This window comes from Aegilops tauschii, chromosome 1, assembly GCF_002575655.3.
Source record: "Aegilops tauschii subsp. strangulata cultivar AL8/78 chromosome 1, Aet v6.0, whole genome shotgun sequence".
NCBI lineage: Eukaryota > Viridiplantae > Streptophyta > Magnoliopsida > Poales > Poaceae > Aegilops > Aegilops tauschii.
The window spans coordinates 489819755-489836229 of NC_053035.3; positions in this window are offsets into that span (position 1 = coordinate 489819755).

The window sequence follows — 16475 nt, forward strand, 5'->3', positions numbered from 1 at the left end:
CCTTTTCGGCAGCCGCATTACTAAGCCGGTCCTGATCCTTGGCCCGGGATAGCTCCGCCCGAAGGACCTCCATGATGGAGGCACCATCTGCATTCATGCACATTTCATATAAAACTCTTTTTTAGAGTCCGGCTTACATTACAAGCACATTGGTGTAAGGAATGCTCGAAATATATACCTTGCGAGTCGTCAAGACGCCTTGTGATCAATGCAATGTCATCCTCCGCAACGTCCAGCTTTCGCTGCAGTTCGGCCACTTCCGTATTTCGGGTAGCCGCATGAGGGGAGGCAGCCTGCATTCCAAGTAAAATCAAGGTTAGTACCTGAGCATATTTTTTCGATCCTCCGATCGCTTCCTTCGCAAGGCAATCCGAGCCTCAGGGGCTACTGCATATACAACAGGTGCATTCTGTCAATAAAACTCCATTGGCAAATTACATCACAAACCTCAAAACCCTTTAGGAGGCTCGTGAAGGCCTCATTCAACCCGCTCTTCGCGGATAGAACCTTTTCGGCCACCGTAACCATCACGGCACGGTGTTCCTCCGAAACGGACGCTTGTCGTAGCATGTCCGTCAGCTCTTCTGGCGCTTCTGGGTCTCCGGAGACCACCGCCGGAGTACGGCATTCCTTTGAAGGAATCCGCTCACTCGCCTCCAAAATCGTCTCCAGCTGTAAACCGGATAGCACGGGGCCGTCATGCTTGATTCCCGAACCTTGAGTGACAGAGGCACCACCTTCGGGTAATGCTTTCTTCGTTTCCTGCACTACTTGTCGACCAGGAGGGGCCCTCCGGGAAGATACCTCAGAATCATCCGCCCTGTTGTGCCAGGAGGCCGGAGAAGGCGTGTCACTCTCCATCATCTCTGGGAGAAGATCTCCCGAGGAGGAGGACGATTGAGAAGCACCAGGCGTTAACCTGCGAAGACGTACGCATTACTTCAGTAATAAGAAAGGAATGTGGTATGATTAAAGTACCCTGCTGCACTTACGGTTTTGCCAGAGGTCTAACCTCATCATGAAGCTCTGTGGCAACATCGCCTGCCCGGCCCAGGCCGCCCGATGATGGCGTTTTTTCTCTCTTGGGAGGCTTCCCCTCCTGACCTATGGAAGCGGCCCTCTTTTTGCCATGGAGGGCTTCCGATGTACCTTTGCCCTTGGGCAAAAGGGTTTCGGTTTCCCTGAACACGCCGTCTAATTTATCCTCAGGGTGGGTATTGCCCCCGCTTTCGCCTCCCTCTGCAGGCACCTGGTACGGTGTCGGAATCAACATTCTCGTCAGCAGGGCGGTCGCAGAATCTTCGGGAAGGGGCGCCGGACACCAGATTAACACCGCTTTCTTTATCCAGTCCTGTATAGGGATGGACTGTTCAATATCTTGTCAAGAGATGCTTGGATGGAAGGTGTGCGGGAATAGGATACTTACCGCGGTGTCTGGGTGATTACAGTCGAGGCCAACATCTTCGGTGGTGTCCGGCCATTGCTCTCTTTCCCCAAATATAATTTCCACATTCCTTCGTGCGTGGTGCCGAAGAAGTGCTGAAGAGTCTGCCGCCCTTCAGGATTAAACTCCCACATACGGAGAGGTCGCCGTTGACATGGCAGGGTCCGGCGGACTAGCATTACTTGAACGACGTTCACAAGATCGATGCCCTTCTCGGTAAGGCTTCGGATGCGACATTGCAGAGTCTGCACTTCGTTGGCGGATCCCCAGTTTAATCCCTTATTGATCCATGAAGCGAGCTGAATTGGAGGGCCAGGTAGGAACGCAGGCGTAGCTGCCCACTTGGAGCCCCGCGGTTCGTTGACATAAAACCACCCCTGCTGCTATAGGTCGGAAGACTTGGCGAAAGATCCTTCAAACCAAACTGCGTCGGCAAGCTTGCTTATTATAACGCTGCCGCACTCTGCCTGCTCCTCCTCTGCCACTTGCGGCCTCACCCCAAAAGTCTTGAGCCACAAACCAAAGTGCGGAGGAGTCCGGAGGAAGGCCTCACACGTGACGATGAATGTCGAGATGAGAAGAACAGAGTCCGGGGCCAAATCGTGAAAATCTAGCCTGTAGTAGAACATGAGCCCCCGGACGAAGGGGTTAAGCGCGAACCCTAACCCATGGAGGAAGTGGGATACAAATACTACCCTCTCGCCAGATTTGGGGGTGGGAATAACCTGCCCCTCGGCGGGAAGTCGATGAAGGATTTCTGGGGTCAGATACCTAGCCACGCGGAGCTTCGCAATATCCTCCTCCGTGACAGAAGAGGCCACCCACCGGCCCGAACGGTTGGACCCGGACATGATTGGGGCTGGTGGTGATTGGAACCCGAGGGCTAGAACTCGAGGTGGTTGGGGTTGAGGAAGAAACAAGCACAGGAGAAAAAGACAAGTCTGGGTCTCTATATAAAGGCCCATAATATTGAACGTCCCCTCTTGGGTCACGAAGCTTACCTATCCTCAAAGAGTTGTACCCAGGGGACGGTTGGGTTACCCACGCCTACATTATTGAAAATCCCGTGAATAAGGGACACGATCCCCGCTTTGACAAGACGTGCTGATAAAACCGCGTCCCGAGACGTGGGGCGAAGGGCTGGCCAGCGATTGGAAATACTAACCGGGCAGACGTAATACAATGTCATAACCAGTTGTCAGCAGGTCGGACCTATGGGATATTATATTCTCTGCACGGATCCGGATATACATACTACATCCGAAGAATATTCCAGAGTTCGGAAGGAGGGAACCCGCCTTGCAATGCCGAAGACAAATCAGCACGCCGGACTCCTCGTCATTGAAGCCAGGTTCAGGGGCTACTGAGGGAGTCCTGGACTAAGGGGTCCTCGGGCGTTCGGCCTGTTATCCATGGGCCGGACTGATGGGTTGTGAAGATATGAAGGCCGAATACTATACTCGTGTCCGGATTGGACTTTCCTTGGCGTGGAAGGCAAGCTAGGCGACCAGCTGTGAAGATTCCTTCTTATGTAACCAACTCCATGTAACCCTAGATCTCTCCGGTGTCTATATAAACCGGAGAGCATAGTCCGGATGGGGACATTCATTACCATATACACATAGGCTAGACTTCTAGGGTTTAGCCATTACGATCTCGTGGTAGATCAACTCTTGTAACACTTATATTCATCAAGATCAATCAAGCAGGAAGTAGGGTATTACCTCCATAGAGAGGGCCCAAACCTGGGTAAACATCGTGTCCCCCATCTCCTGTTACCATCGATCCTAGACGCACAGTTCGGGACCCCCTACCCGAGATCCGCCGGTTTTGACACCGACACCGACAACTAGCAATGAGTGTGTGAACATGAATGTAGTGTCCGTGAGAAATACGTACTCCCCCAAGCTTAGGCTTTTGGCCTAAGTTGGTCTATTGCCACGGATGGCCTGGTGGATATCCAAAGTTGTAGTTGGGGTCGTACTGAGATGCAGCAGTCATTGCATCGTGGGCTGCAGCTTGGAGGCAAGCTATCTCAGCCGTCCTCTCGTACTCGTTTGCCTCCTCCCAGGTTATGAAATATCCCCCCTTTGCCTGAAAGTCAAATAAAGTAGGAGCAGGGAGAGCGACGTGATAGGTGCGTCGTCTGTCAAAGATTAGTCGGTACTGGAGGAACTGATCGTTCCTCTCAACAAAACGATGACGAACCATAGCCTCATAATCTAAATAAGCAGGAGGCAACTCAATATCATACTCACGTATGGGTATACCAAGAAAATTAGCTAGACGGGTTGCATAAATTCCACCAAAGAAATCTCCATTAATTTTATTATTATGCAACCTACGTGCAACAATGGCTCCCAAATTATAATGTTTATCTCCTAATACAGCACTCCTGAGAACACTAAGATCAGGGACACACATGTGACATGCTTCATCCTTACCATTTATGCACCTACCTATGAAGAGAGCAAAATAATGTATAGCAGGAAAATGAATGCTCCCTATGGTAGCTTGTGTTATATCTCTAGACTCCCCCACAGTTATATTAGCCTCCAAATTCAGATTTGCGAGGTTCACTAGGACTACCCCATTGTGGAAGTTTGCAAGCAGTAGTAAAATCCTCTAAGTCCATAGTATAAGAATTTTCATAAAGATCAAACAGGACAGTTTGAGAATTGCGTGAATATGAAAATTCAAACCTCCTCACAAAGGAACTAGTGAGATAGTGGTACTGACGGCACTTATCTGCCTCGAAGCTCACAAGATCAGCGTTACGCAAATATCCATTAAATTCTTCCTTGATTCCTGCTTGATCCATGAAGTCCTCTGAAGGCCATTCACAAGGCCGCACTGGAGCGTCCCTTGGTGGTTCATCATCAGCATCACGCATTGCAAGCCTGGGTCCTTGCTTCCTTGAAGAACCACCTTGGTACATTTTCCTAAACATATTTCTTCCTCTGAAAAATTTCTAATTTTTTTAGTAACTTCAAATAAAAGTGAACCAAACTCAACAAAATTGATAGCAACTACTCCCACAAGTGCCTAGAGCCTATATCATGCATTAGAACTACTTGGAACCATATAAATTTGACATGCAAGCTCAAGAACAGGGTCACCTAGGCAGCAAAAAATTTCAATGAATAAAGCACTAGAACAAAAAGTAATTGGACCAATGGAGGAGTCACATACCAAGGAACAATCTCCCAAAGCAGTTTTGTGAGAGGTGCTTTGAGCAAGGAGATTGAAAATCGCAGCAAAATGAACTAGAACTCGTGCTTGAGCTAGTTGGTGATTTTTTGGGAGGAAGAAGAAGTGTGTGGGTGCAGGAATAAGTGGAGGGGAACCACCATGGGCCCACGAGGCAGGGGGCGCGCTCAGGGGGGTGGGCGCGCCCTGGACCCTTGTGCCCAGGTGCTTGCTCCCCCCGCTGTGTTCTCAGTGCCAGATATTCTTAAATATTCCAGAAAAAATCATATTTCAATTTCAGGGCATTTGGAGAAATTTTATTTTCAGGGTATTTTTATATTGCACGGATAATTCAAAAAACAGACAAAAAAATACTAATTTTACTTTATTTCAACTAAATAACAGAAAGTGAAAGGAGGGTACAGAAGGTCGTGCTTTCTAACTTCATTCATCTCATGCTCATCAAAAGGAATCCACTAACAAGGTTGATCAAGTCTTGTTAACAAACTCAATCCGAATAACATGGAACCGGAGAAATTTCGAATAGCACTATGTTGCCTCAACGGGGATATGCACATCCCAAATAATAAGAATATCATATTTCTTCTTGACAGTAGGTAGAGGAGTTTTTCCAATAGAGTTGATACTATGAACTTGAGGTTGTTTCCTCGGAAAGTGTACAGTATGCTCATTGCCATTAACATGAAAAGTGACATTGCCTTTGTTGCAATCAATAACAGCCCCTACAGTATTCAAAAAGGGTCTTCCAAGAATAATAGACATACTATCGTCCTCAGGAATATCAAGAATAACAAAGTCCGTTAAAATAGTAACGTTTGCAACCACAACAGGCACATCCTTACAAATACCGACAGGTATAGCAGTTGATTTATCAGCCATTTGCAAAGATATTTCAGTAGGTGTCAACTTATTCAAATCAAGTCTACGATATAAAGAGAGAGGCATAACACTAACACCGGCTCCAAGATCACATAAAGCAGTTCTAACATAGTTTCTTTTAATGGAGCATGGTATAGTGGGTACTCCTGGATCTCCTAGTTTCTTAGGTATTCCACCCTTAAAAGTGTAATTAGCAAGCATGGTGGAAATTTCAGCTTCCGGTATCTTTCTTTTGATAGTAACAATTTCTTTCATATATTTAGCATAAGGATTCATTTTGAGCATATCAGTTAATCGCATACGCAAAAAGATAGGTCTAATCATTTCAGCAAAGCGCTCAAAATCCTCATCATCCTTTTTCTTGGATTGTTTGGGAGGAAAAAGCATGGGTTTCTGAACCCATGGCTCCCTTTCTTTACCGTGTTTCCTAGCAACAAAGTCTCTCTTATCATAATGTTGATTCTTTGATTGTGGGTTATCAAGATCAACGGCAGGTTCAATTTCTACATCATTATCATTACTAGGTTGAGCATCATCATGAACATCATTATTAATATTATCATTAGGTTCATGGTCATTACCAGATTGTGTTTCAGCATCAGAAATAGAAATATCATTGGGATTCTCAGGTGTGTCAGCAACAGGTTCACTAGAAGCATGCAAAGTCCTATCATTTTTCTTTTTCTTCTTTTTAGAAGGACTAGGTGCATCAATATTATTTCTCTGAGAATCTTGCTCAATTCTCTTAGGATGGCCTTCAGGATACAAAGGTTCCTGAGTCATTTTACCAGTTCTAGTAGCCACTCTAACAACCTAGTCATTGTTCTTACTATTCAATTCATTGAGCAAATCATTCTAAGCTTTAAGTACTTGTTCTACTTGAGTGGTAACCATAGAAGCATGTTTACTAATGAGTTTAAGTTCATCTTTAACTCTAGACATATAATCACCCAAGTGTTCAATCATATAAGCATTTTGTTTCAATTGTCTACCAACATAAGCATTGAAATTTTCTTGTTTGACAATAAAATTATCAAACTCATCTAAGCATTGGCTAGCAGACTTATATTGAGGGATATCACCTTCATCAAATCTATAGAGAAAATTTACCTTTACTACCTGTGTCGGGTTACCAAGACCATAAGTTTGTTCAATAGGTGATGGATTAAAACCATGTATTTCTTCAACAGGCGGTAAATTAAGACCATGTATTTCTTCAATAGGTGGTAATTCTTAACGTCTTCAGCCTTAATACCCTTTTCTTTCATAGATTTCTTTGCCTCTTGCATATCTTCAGGACTGAGAAATAGAACACCCCTCTTCTTCGGAGTTGGTTTAGGAATAGGCTCAGGAGTTGGCTCAGGAAGTGTCCAATTATTTTCATTGGTCAACATATTATTCAATAGAATTTCAGCTTCATCTGGTGTTCTTTCCCTGAAAACAGAACCAGCACAACTATCCAGGTGGTCTCTGGAAGCATCGGTTAGTCCATTATAAAAGATATCAAGTATTTCATTTTTCTTAAGAGGATGATCAGGCAAAGCATTAAGTAATTGGAGAAGCCTCCCCCCAAGCTTGTGGGAGACTCTCTTTTTCAATTTGCACAAAATTATATATATCCCTTAAAGTAGCTTGTTTCTTACGAGCAGGGAAATATTTAGCAGAGAAGTAATAAATCATATCCTGGGGACTACGCACACAACCAGGATAAAGAGAATTAAACCATATCTTAGCATCACCCTTTAATGAGAACGGAAATATTTTAAGGATATAAAAGTAGCGAGTTCTCTCATCATTAGTGAATAGGGTGGCTATATCATTTAATTTAGTAAGATGTGCCACAACTGTTTCAGATTCATAGCCATAAAAAGGATCAGATTCAACCAAAGTAATTATATCAGGATCAATAGAGAATTCATAATCCTTATCAGTAACAAAGATAGGTGAAGTAGCATAAGCAGGATCATATTTCATTCTAGCATTCAGAGTTTTTGTTTCAGCTTAGCTAATAATTTCTTAAGATCACTTCTATCATTGCAAGCAAGAAAGTCTCTAGTGGTTTCTTCATCCATAACATAGCCCTCAGGCACAACAGGCAATTCATATTTATTAGGAGGGCCTTCATCATCACTTTCATCAATATTATCAGTTTCAATAATTTCATTCTCTCTAGCCCTAGCAAGTTGTTCATCAAGAAATTCACCAAGTGGCACAGTAGTATCAAGCATAGAAGTAGTTTCATCATAAGTATCATGCATAGCAGAAGTGGCATCATCAATAACATGCGGCATATCAGAATTAATAGCAGAAGCAGGTTTAGGTGTCGCAAGCTTACTCAAAACAGAAGGTGAATCAAGTGCAGAGCTAGATGGCAGTTCCTTACCTCCCCTCGTAGTTGAGGGATAAATTTTAGTTTTCTCGTCTTTCAAGTTCTTCATAGTGATCAGCAGATATAAATCCCAAGTGACTCAAAGAATAGAGCGATGCTCCCCGGCAACGGCGCCAGAAAATAGTCTTGATAACCCACAAGTATAGGGGATCGCAACAGTTTTTGAGGGTAGAGTATTCAAACCAAATTTATTGATTCGACACAAGGGGAGCCAAAGAATATTCTCAAGTATTGGCAGTTGAGTTGTCAATTCAACCACACCTGGATAACTTAGTATCTACAGCAAAGTATTTAGTAGCAAAGTAGTATGGAAGTAACGGTAACGGTAGCAAAAGTAATATTTTTGGGTTTTGTAGTGATTGTACCAGTAGCAACGGAAAAATAAATAAGCGAAGAACAATATGTGAAAAGATCGTAGGCATTGGATCGGTGATGGAGAATTATCCCGGATGTGGTTCATCATGTAACAGTCATAACATAGGGTGACACAGAACTAGCTCCAATTCATCAATGTAATGTAGGCATGTATTACGAATATAGTCATACGTGCTTATGGAAAAGAACTTGCATGACATCTTTTGTCCTACCCTCCCATGGCAGCGGGGTCCTAGCGGAAACTAAGGGATATTAAGGCCTCCTTTTAATAGAGTACCAGACCAAAGCATTAACACATAGTGAATACATGAACTCCTCAAACTACGGTCATCACCGGGAGTGGTCCCGATTATTGTCACTTCGGGGTTGCAGGATCATAACACATAGTAGGTGACTATAGACTTGCAAGATAGGATCAAGAACTCACATATATTCATGAAAACATAAAAGGTTCAGATCTGAAATCATGGCACTCGGGCCCTAGTGACAAGCATTAAGCATAGCAAAGTCATAGCAACATCAATCTCAGAACATAGTGGATACTAGGGATCAAACCCTAACAAAACTAACTCGATTACATGATAAATCTCATCCAACCCATCACCGTCGAGCAAGCCTACGATGGAATTACTCACGCACGACGGTGAGCATCATGAAATTGGTGATGGAGGATGGTTGATGATGACGATGGCGACGGATTCCCCTCTCCGGAGCCCCGAACGGACTCCAGATCAGCCCTCCTGAGAGAGTTTAGGGCTTGGCGGCGGCTCCGTATCGTAAAACGCGATGAATCTTTCTCTCTGGTTTTTTATCCCGAACACGAATATATGGAGTTGGAGTTGAGGTCGGTGGAGCTCCAGGGGGCCCACGAGGCAGGGGGCGCGCCCAGGGGGGTAGGCGCGCCCCCACCCTCGTGGCAAGGGTATGGGCCCCCTCGCCTTGATTCTTTCGCCAGTATTTTTTATTATTTCCAAAAATAATCTCCGTGAAGTTTCAGGTCATTCCGAGATCTTTTGTTTCTACACATAAATAACACCATGGCAATTCTGCTGAAAACAGCGTCAGTCCGGGTTAGTTCCATTCAAATCATGCAAGTTAGAGTCCAAAACAAGGGCAAAAGTGTTTGGAAAAGTAGATACGACGGAAACGTATCAGATCCTGTTTATCGGGAGGGGTCTGGCGTACCGCAAAACGGAGGGAACAGACCTCCTACGGTCGAAACGGGGGTCCTGTTCATCGGGAGAGGTGTGGCGTACCGCAAAACGGAGGAAACAGACTTGTGTTGGAGCGGTACGATCGAAACGGGGGTCCTGTTCATCGGGAGGGGTGTGGCGTACCGCAAAACGGGACTCCACGGGATACTGTTCATCTCCATCGTCGACCCCCTCCAGCCTCCACGGGCTACTGTTCATCCACCGTCGACCTCCTCCAGCCTCCACCTGCGACTGTTCATCCACGGGCTCCTGTTCATCTAGCCTCCACCGCGCGCTACTCCATCGGCTACTGTTCAACCAGCCCTCTCCACGGGCTCCTGTTCAACCACCCCTCCACGGGCTACTGTTCATCCAGCCCTCCACCGTCTACTGTTCATCCAGCCCTCCACAGGGTGGTCCTGTTCATCCAGCCCTCCACGGGGGCCTGTTCATCCAGCCCCAACCGGCTCGATCGATCGGGGTCCTGTTCATCCAGAGGCAACACCACGGGGTCCTGTTCATCCACCCCCACCGAGAACTGTTCATCCAAACCCCCCCAGCAATGCTCACTGTTCATCCAGAGGCAGCATCGGCTTCAGCACCAGTAGCGAAGGAATCGCTCGATCGGGTTCAGTTAACAGCCATCGATCGATCGCTCGGGTTCAGTAACGCGTAGCCTGCAGTGCAATCGCTCGGGTTCAGTTAGAGCCCAATGCTTCGCTCGAGTTCAGTTAGAGCCCAACGCCTCGCACCCACGCGTGTGCGTGTACGAGAGAAACGCGCATCGCTCGGCCCCGACCACCCACCGTAACCGGGAACACCCCGATATTTTCCTCGCCCTCGCTTCTACCACGGTTTTTTCCGTCATGGACGGCCCAAAGAATGTCATGCAGCTGCGTCTCCGGCCCGCCCGGGACGAAAACTCCATTTTCTGTCATGATTTTTTTGTCATAGAAGTAGGAGCCCACCACATCTGTGATGATACCGGGTTTTGTCACAATTATCGTCATAGAAGTGTCATAAGTATGACAGAAAAAAAATTCGTTCGGCCCAAAATGTCACGGATGTGTCTTTTTTTGTAGTGTCCAAAAAGGTGTGTATAGCAAGGATGATTGTGGCAAACTAAAAAGCAAATACTCAAATCATACAAGACGCTCCAAGCAAAACACATATCATGTGGTGAATAAAAATATAGCTCCAAGTAAAGTTACCGATGGACGAAGACGAAAGAGGGGATACCTTCAGGGGCATCCCCAAGCTTAGGATTTTTGATTGTCCTTGGATTTTACCTTGGGGTGCCTTGGGCATCCCCAAGCTTAGGCTCTTGCCACTCCTTGTTCCACAATCCATCAAATCTTTACCCAAAACTTGAAAACTTCACAACACAAAACTTAACAGAAAATCTCATGGGCTCCGTTAGCGAAATAAAAAAAACCACCACTTTAAGGTACTATAATGAACTCATTCTTTATTTGTATTGGTGTTAAACCTACTGTATTAGAACTTCTCTATGGTTCATAAACTCCATTACTAGCCATAGATTCATCAAAATAAGCAAACAACACACGAAAAACAGAATCTGTCAAAAACAGAACAGTCTGTAGTAATCTGTATCTAACGCAAACTTATGTAACTCAGAAAAATCTACCAAAATTGGACGACCTAGATAATTTTTTTATTGATCTACTGCAATTGTAATCAGTATTTTATCACGTTCTGGTGATTTTTAACAATTGTTTTCGTGAACAGAAAGTTTCTGGAATTTTCAGCAAGATCAAATAACTATCATCCAAGAAGATCCTATAGGTTTAACTTGGCACAAACACTAATTAAAACACAAAACCACATCTAACCAGAGGCTAGATCAAAAATTTATTATAAAACAGAAAGGAAAAATAATGGGTTGTCTCCCAACAAGCGCTTTTCTTTAAAGCCTTTTTAGCTAGCCATTGAGATATCAATGATGCTCACAAGACAGACAAGAATTGAAGCACAAAGAGAGCATCATAAAACACGTGACAAACACATATAAGTCTAATATACTTCCTATGCATAGGCATCTTATAGGCAAACAAATTATCAAGGCAAGCAAAAACTAGAATATGCAAGGAAGCGGAAAGAAACAATAGCAATCTCAACATAACGAGAGGTAATTTAGTAACGTAAAAATTTCTACAACCCTATTTTCCTCTCTCATAATAATTACATGTAGGATCATAAGCAAATTCAACAATATAGCTATCACAAAACATATGCTTAACACGATCCACATGTATGCAAAGTTGACACTCTTCCAAAAAAGTGGGATTAACATTAGCTAAAGTCATGACCTCTCCAAACCCACTTTTATCAAACACTTCATAAGATTGATCAAAATCCAAATATGTGGGATCTAAAGTTGACACTCTTCCAAACCCACTTTCAATACTATTGCAAACATTATTATCAATCTCATATTCAACATGGGGCTTAACTAAATTTTCAAGATCATAAGAAGAATCACCCCAATCATGATCATTGCAACAAGTGGTAGACATAGCAAAACTAGCATCCCCAAGCTAAGGGTTTTGCATATTATTAGCACAATTGACATCAAGAGAATTTATAGTAAAATCATTGCAATCATGCTTTTTATTCAAGGAGCTATTGTGAATCTCTTCATAAATTTCTTCAGAACAATTTTCAGATTCACGAATTTCAAGCAAACCTTCATAAAGATAATCTAGTGCACAAAACTCACTAGCAATTGGTTCATCACAATTGGATCTCTTAAAAATATTAGCAAGCAGATGAGGATCCATAGATCTTAGGTTCTCTGTTTAGCAATAAATAAACAACTATTCCAACCAAACGAGCAAGAGAGCCAAGTAAGACATCAAAGCAAACGAAAAGACGAACAGAAGAAGGGCGAATAAAACGGCAAAGGTGAAGTGGGGAGAGGAAAACGAGAGGCAAATGGCAAATAATGTAATGCGAGGGATAAGAGTTTGTGATGGGTACTTGGTATGTCTTGACTTGTGTGTAGACTCCCCGACAACGGCGCCAGAAATCCTTCTTGCTACCTCTTGAGCATGCGTTGGTTTTCCCTTGAAGAGGAAAGGGCGATGCAGCAAACTAGCGTAAGTATTTCCCTCAGTTTTTGAGAACCAAGGTATCAATCCAGTAGGAGGCCACACGCAAGCCCCTCGTACCTACACAAACAAATAAGAACCTTGCAACCAACGCGATAAAGGGGTTGTCAATCCCTTCACGGCCACTTGCAAAAATAAGATCTGATAGAGATGATAAGATAATATTTTTGATATTTTCGTGATAAAGAAGGAAAAGTAAAGATTGCAAAATAAACGGCGCCAGAAATCGCTAGTTGTCAGGAGATTAATATGATGGAAAATAGACCCCGGGGCCATAGGTTTCACTAGCGGCTTCTCTCAAGATAGCATAAGTATTACGGTGGGTGAACAAATTACTGTCGAGCAATTGATAGAAAAGTGCATAATTATGAGAATACCTAGGCATGATCATGTACATAGGCATCACGTCCGCAACAAGTAGACCGACTCCTGCCTGCATCTACTACTATTACTCCATGCATCGACCGCTATCCAGCATGCATCTAGAGTATTAAGTTCATAAGAATAGAGTAACGCATTAGGCAAGATGACATGATGTAGAGGGATAAACTCAAGCAATATGATATAAACCCCATCTTTTTATCCTCGATGTCAACAATACAATACGTGTCGTTTCCCCTACTGTCACTGGGATCGAGCACCGCATGATTGAACCCAAAGCTAAGCACTTCTCCCATTGCAAGAAAGATCAATCTAGTAGGCCAAACCAAACTGATAATTCGAAGAGACTTGCAAAGATAACCAATGATACATAAAAGAATTCAGAGAAGATTCAAATATTGTTCATAGATAATCTTGATCATAAACCCACAATTCATTGGATCTCGACAAACACACCGCAAAAAGAATTACATCGAATAGATCTCTAAGAAGATCGAGGAGAACTTTGTATTGTGATCCAAAGAGAGAGAAGAAGCCATCTAGCTAATAACTATGGACCCGAAGGTCTGTGGTAAACTACTCACACATCATCGGAGAGGCTATGGTGTTGATGTAGAAGCCCTCCGTGATCGATGCTCCCTCCGGCGGAGCGCCAGAAAAGGCCCCAAGATGGGATCTCACGGGTATAGAAGGTTGCGGCAGTGGAAATAGGGTTTCGTGGTGCTCCTCGATGGTTTCGGGGTACGTAGGTATATATAGGAGGAAGAAGTAGGTCGGTGGAGCCACTACGGGCCCACGAGGGTGGGGGGCGCGCCCAGGGGGCAGGCGCGCCTCCCTGCCTCGTGGCCTCCTCGTTCGTTTCCTGACGTCCACTCCAAGTCCTCTGGATCACGTTTGTTCCAAAAATCACGCTCCTGAAGGTTTCATTCCGTTTGGACTCCGTTTGATATGCCTTTTCTGCGAAACACTGAAATAGGCAAAAAAACAACAATTTGCACGGGGCCTTGGGTTAATAGGTAAGTCCCAAAAATAATATAAAAGTGTATAATAAAGCCCATTAAACATCCAAAACATAATATATAATAGCATGGAGCAATCAAAAATTATAGATACATTGGAGACGTATCAGGAACTTCAAGAAGAATGGCAAGCAAGTTGCCACTCCCGGGAAGAAGCCCAAGTTTGGACCTAAGCCTGAAACTGAGTGCTTCTACTGCAAAGGGATTGGTCACTGGAAGCGGAACTGCCCCAAGTATTTGGCGGATAAGAAGGATGGCAAAGTGAACAAAGGTATATTTGATATACATGTTATTGATGTGTACCTTACTAATGCTAGTAGTAGTGCCTGGGTATTTGATACCGGTTTGGTTGCTCATATTTGTAGCTTGAAACAGGGACTACGGATTAAATGAAGATTGGCTAAGGACGAGGTGACGATGCTCGTCGGAAATGGTTCCAAGGTTGATGTGATCACCGTCGGCACGCTACCTCTACATCTACCTTTGGGATTAATTTTAGACCTGAATAATTGTTATTTGGTGCGAGCGTTAAGCATGAACATTATATCTGGATCTTGTTTAATGCCAGACGGTTATTCATTTAAATAAGAGAATAATGGTTGTTCTATTTATATGAGTAATATCTTTTATGGTCATGCACCCTTGAAGAGTGGTCTATTTTTGTTAAATCTCGATTGTGGTGATACACATATTCATAATATTGATGCCAAAAGATGCAAAGTTGATAATGATAGTGCAACATATTTGTGGCATTGCCGTTTAGGTCATATTGGTGTAAAGCGCATGAAGAAACTCCATGCGGATGGATTTTTGGAATCACTTGATTATGAATCATTTGATGCTTGCGAACCATGCCTCATGGGCAAGATGACTAAAACTCCGTTCTCCAGAACAATGGAGCGAGCTGCTGACTTATTGGAAATAATACATACCGATGTATGCGGTCCAACGAGTGTTGAGGCTCGCGGCGGGTATCGTCATTTCTGACCTTCACAGATGATTTGGGAAGATATGGGTATATCTACTTAATGAAACACAAGTCTGAATCATTTGAAAAGTTCAAAGAATTTCAGAGTGAAGTGGAGAATCATCGTAACAAGAAAATAAAGTTTCTACGATCTAATCACGGAGGCGAATATTTGAGTTACGAGTTTGGCCTTCATTTAAAACAATGTGGAATAGTTTCATAACTCACGCCACCCGGAACACCACAGCGTAATGGTGTGTTCGAACGTCGTAACCATATCTTATTAGATATGGTGTGATCTATGATGTCTCTTGCCGATATGCCACTATCATTTTGGGATTATGCATTAGAGACAACTGCATTCACTTTAAATAGGGCGCTGTCTAAATCCGTTGAGATGACACCGTATGAACTGTGGTTTGGCAAAAACCTAAGCTGTCATTTCTTAAAGTTTGGGGTTGCGATGCTTATGTGAAAAAGCTTCAGCCTGATAAGCTCGAACCCAAATCGGAGAAGTGCGTCTTCATAGGATACCCAAAAGAGAATGTTGGGTACACCTTCTATCACAGATCCGAAGGCAAGATCTTTGTTGCTAAGAATGGATCCTTTCTAGAGAAGGAGTTTCTCTCGAAAGAAGTGAGAGGGAGGAAAGTAGAACTTTGATGGGGTAATTATACCTTCTCTCGAATTGAAAAGTAGCTCATCACAGAAAACCATTCCCGTCATGCCTACACCAACTAGTGAGGAAGCTAATGATAATGATCATGAAACTTTGGATCAAGTTGCTACCGAACCTCGTAGGTCAACTAGAGCACGTTCCGCATCAGAGTTGTACGGTAATCCTGTTCTAGAAGTCATGTTACTAGACCATGACGAACCTACGAACTATGAGGAAGCGAGGATGAGCCCAGATTCCGCAAAATGGCTTGAGGCCATGAAATCTGAGATGGGATCCATGTATGAGAACAAAGTAAGGACTTTGGTTGACTTGCCCGATGATCGGCAAGCAATAGAGAATAAATGGATCTTCAAGAAGATGACTGACGCTGATGGTAATGTTACTGTCTACAAAGCTTGACTTGTCGCGAAAGGTTTTCGACAAGTTCAAGGACTTGACTACGATGAGACTTTCTCACCCATAGGATGCTTAAGTCTGTCCGAATCATGTTAGCAATTGCCGCATTTTATGATTATGAAATCTAGCAAATGGTCGTCAAAACTGCATTCCTTAATGGATTTCTTAAAGAAGAGTTGTATATGATGCAACCAGAAGGTTTTGTTGATCCTAAAGGTGCTGACAAAGTGTGCAAGCTCCAGCGATCCATTTATGGACTAGTGCAAGCATCTCGGAGTTGGAATATACGTTTTGATGAGGTGATCAAAGCATATGGTTTTATACAGACTTTCGGAGAAGCCTGTATTTACAACAAAGTGAGTGGCAGCTCTGTAGCATTTCTAATATTATATGTGGATGACATATTGTTGAT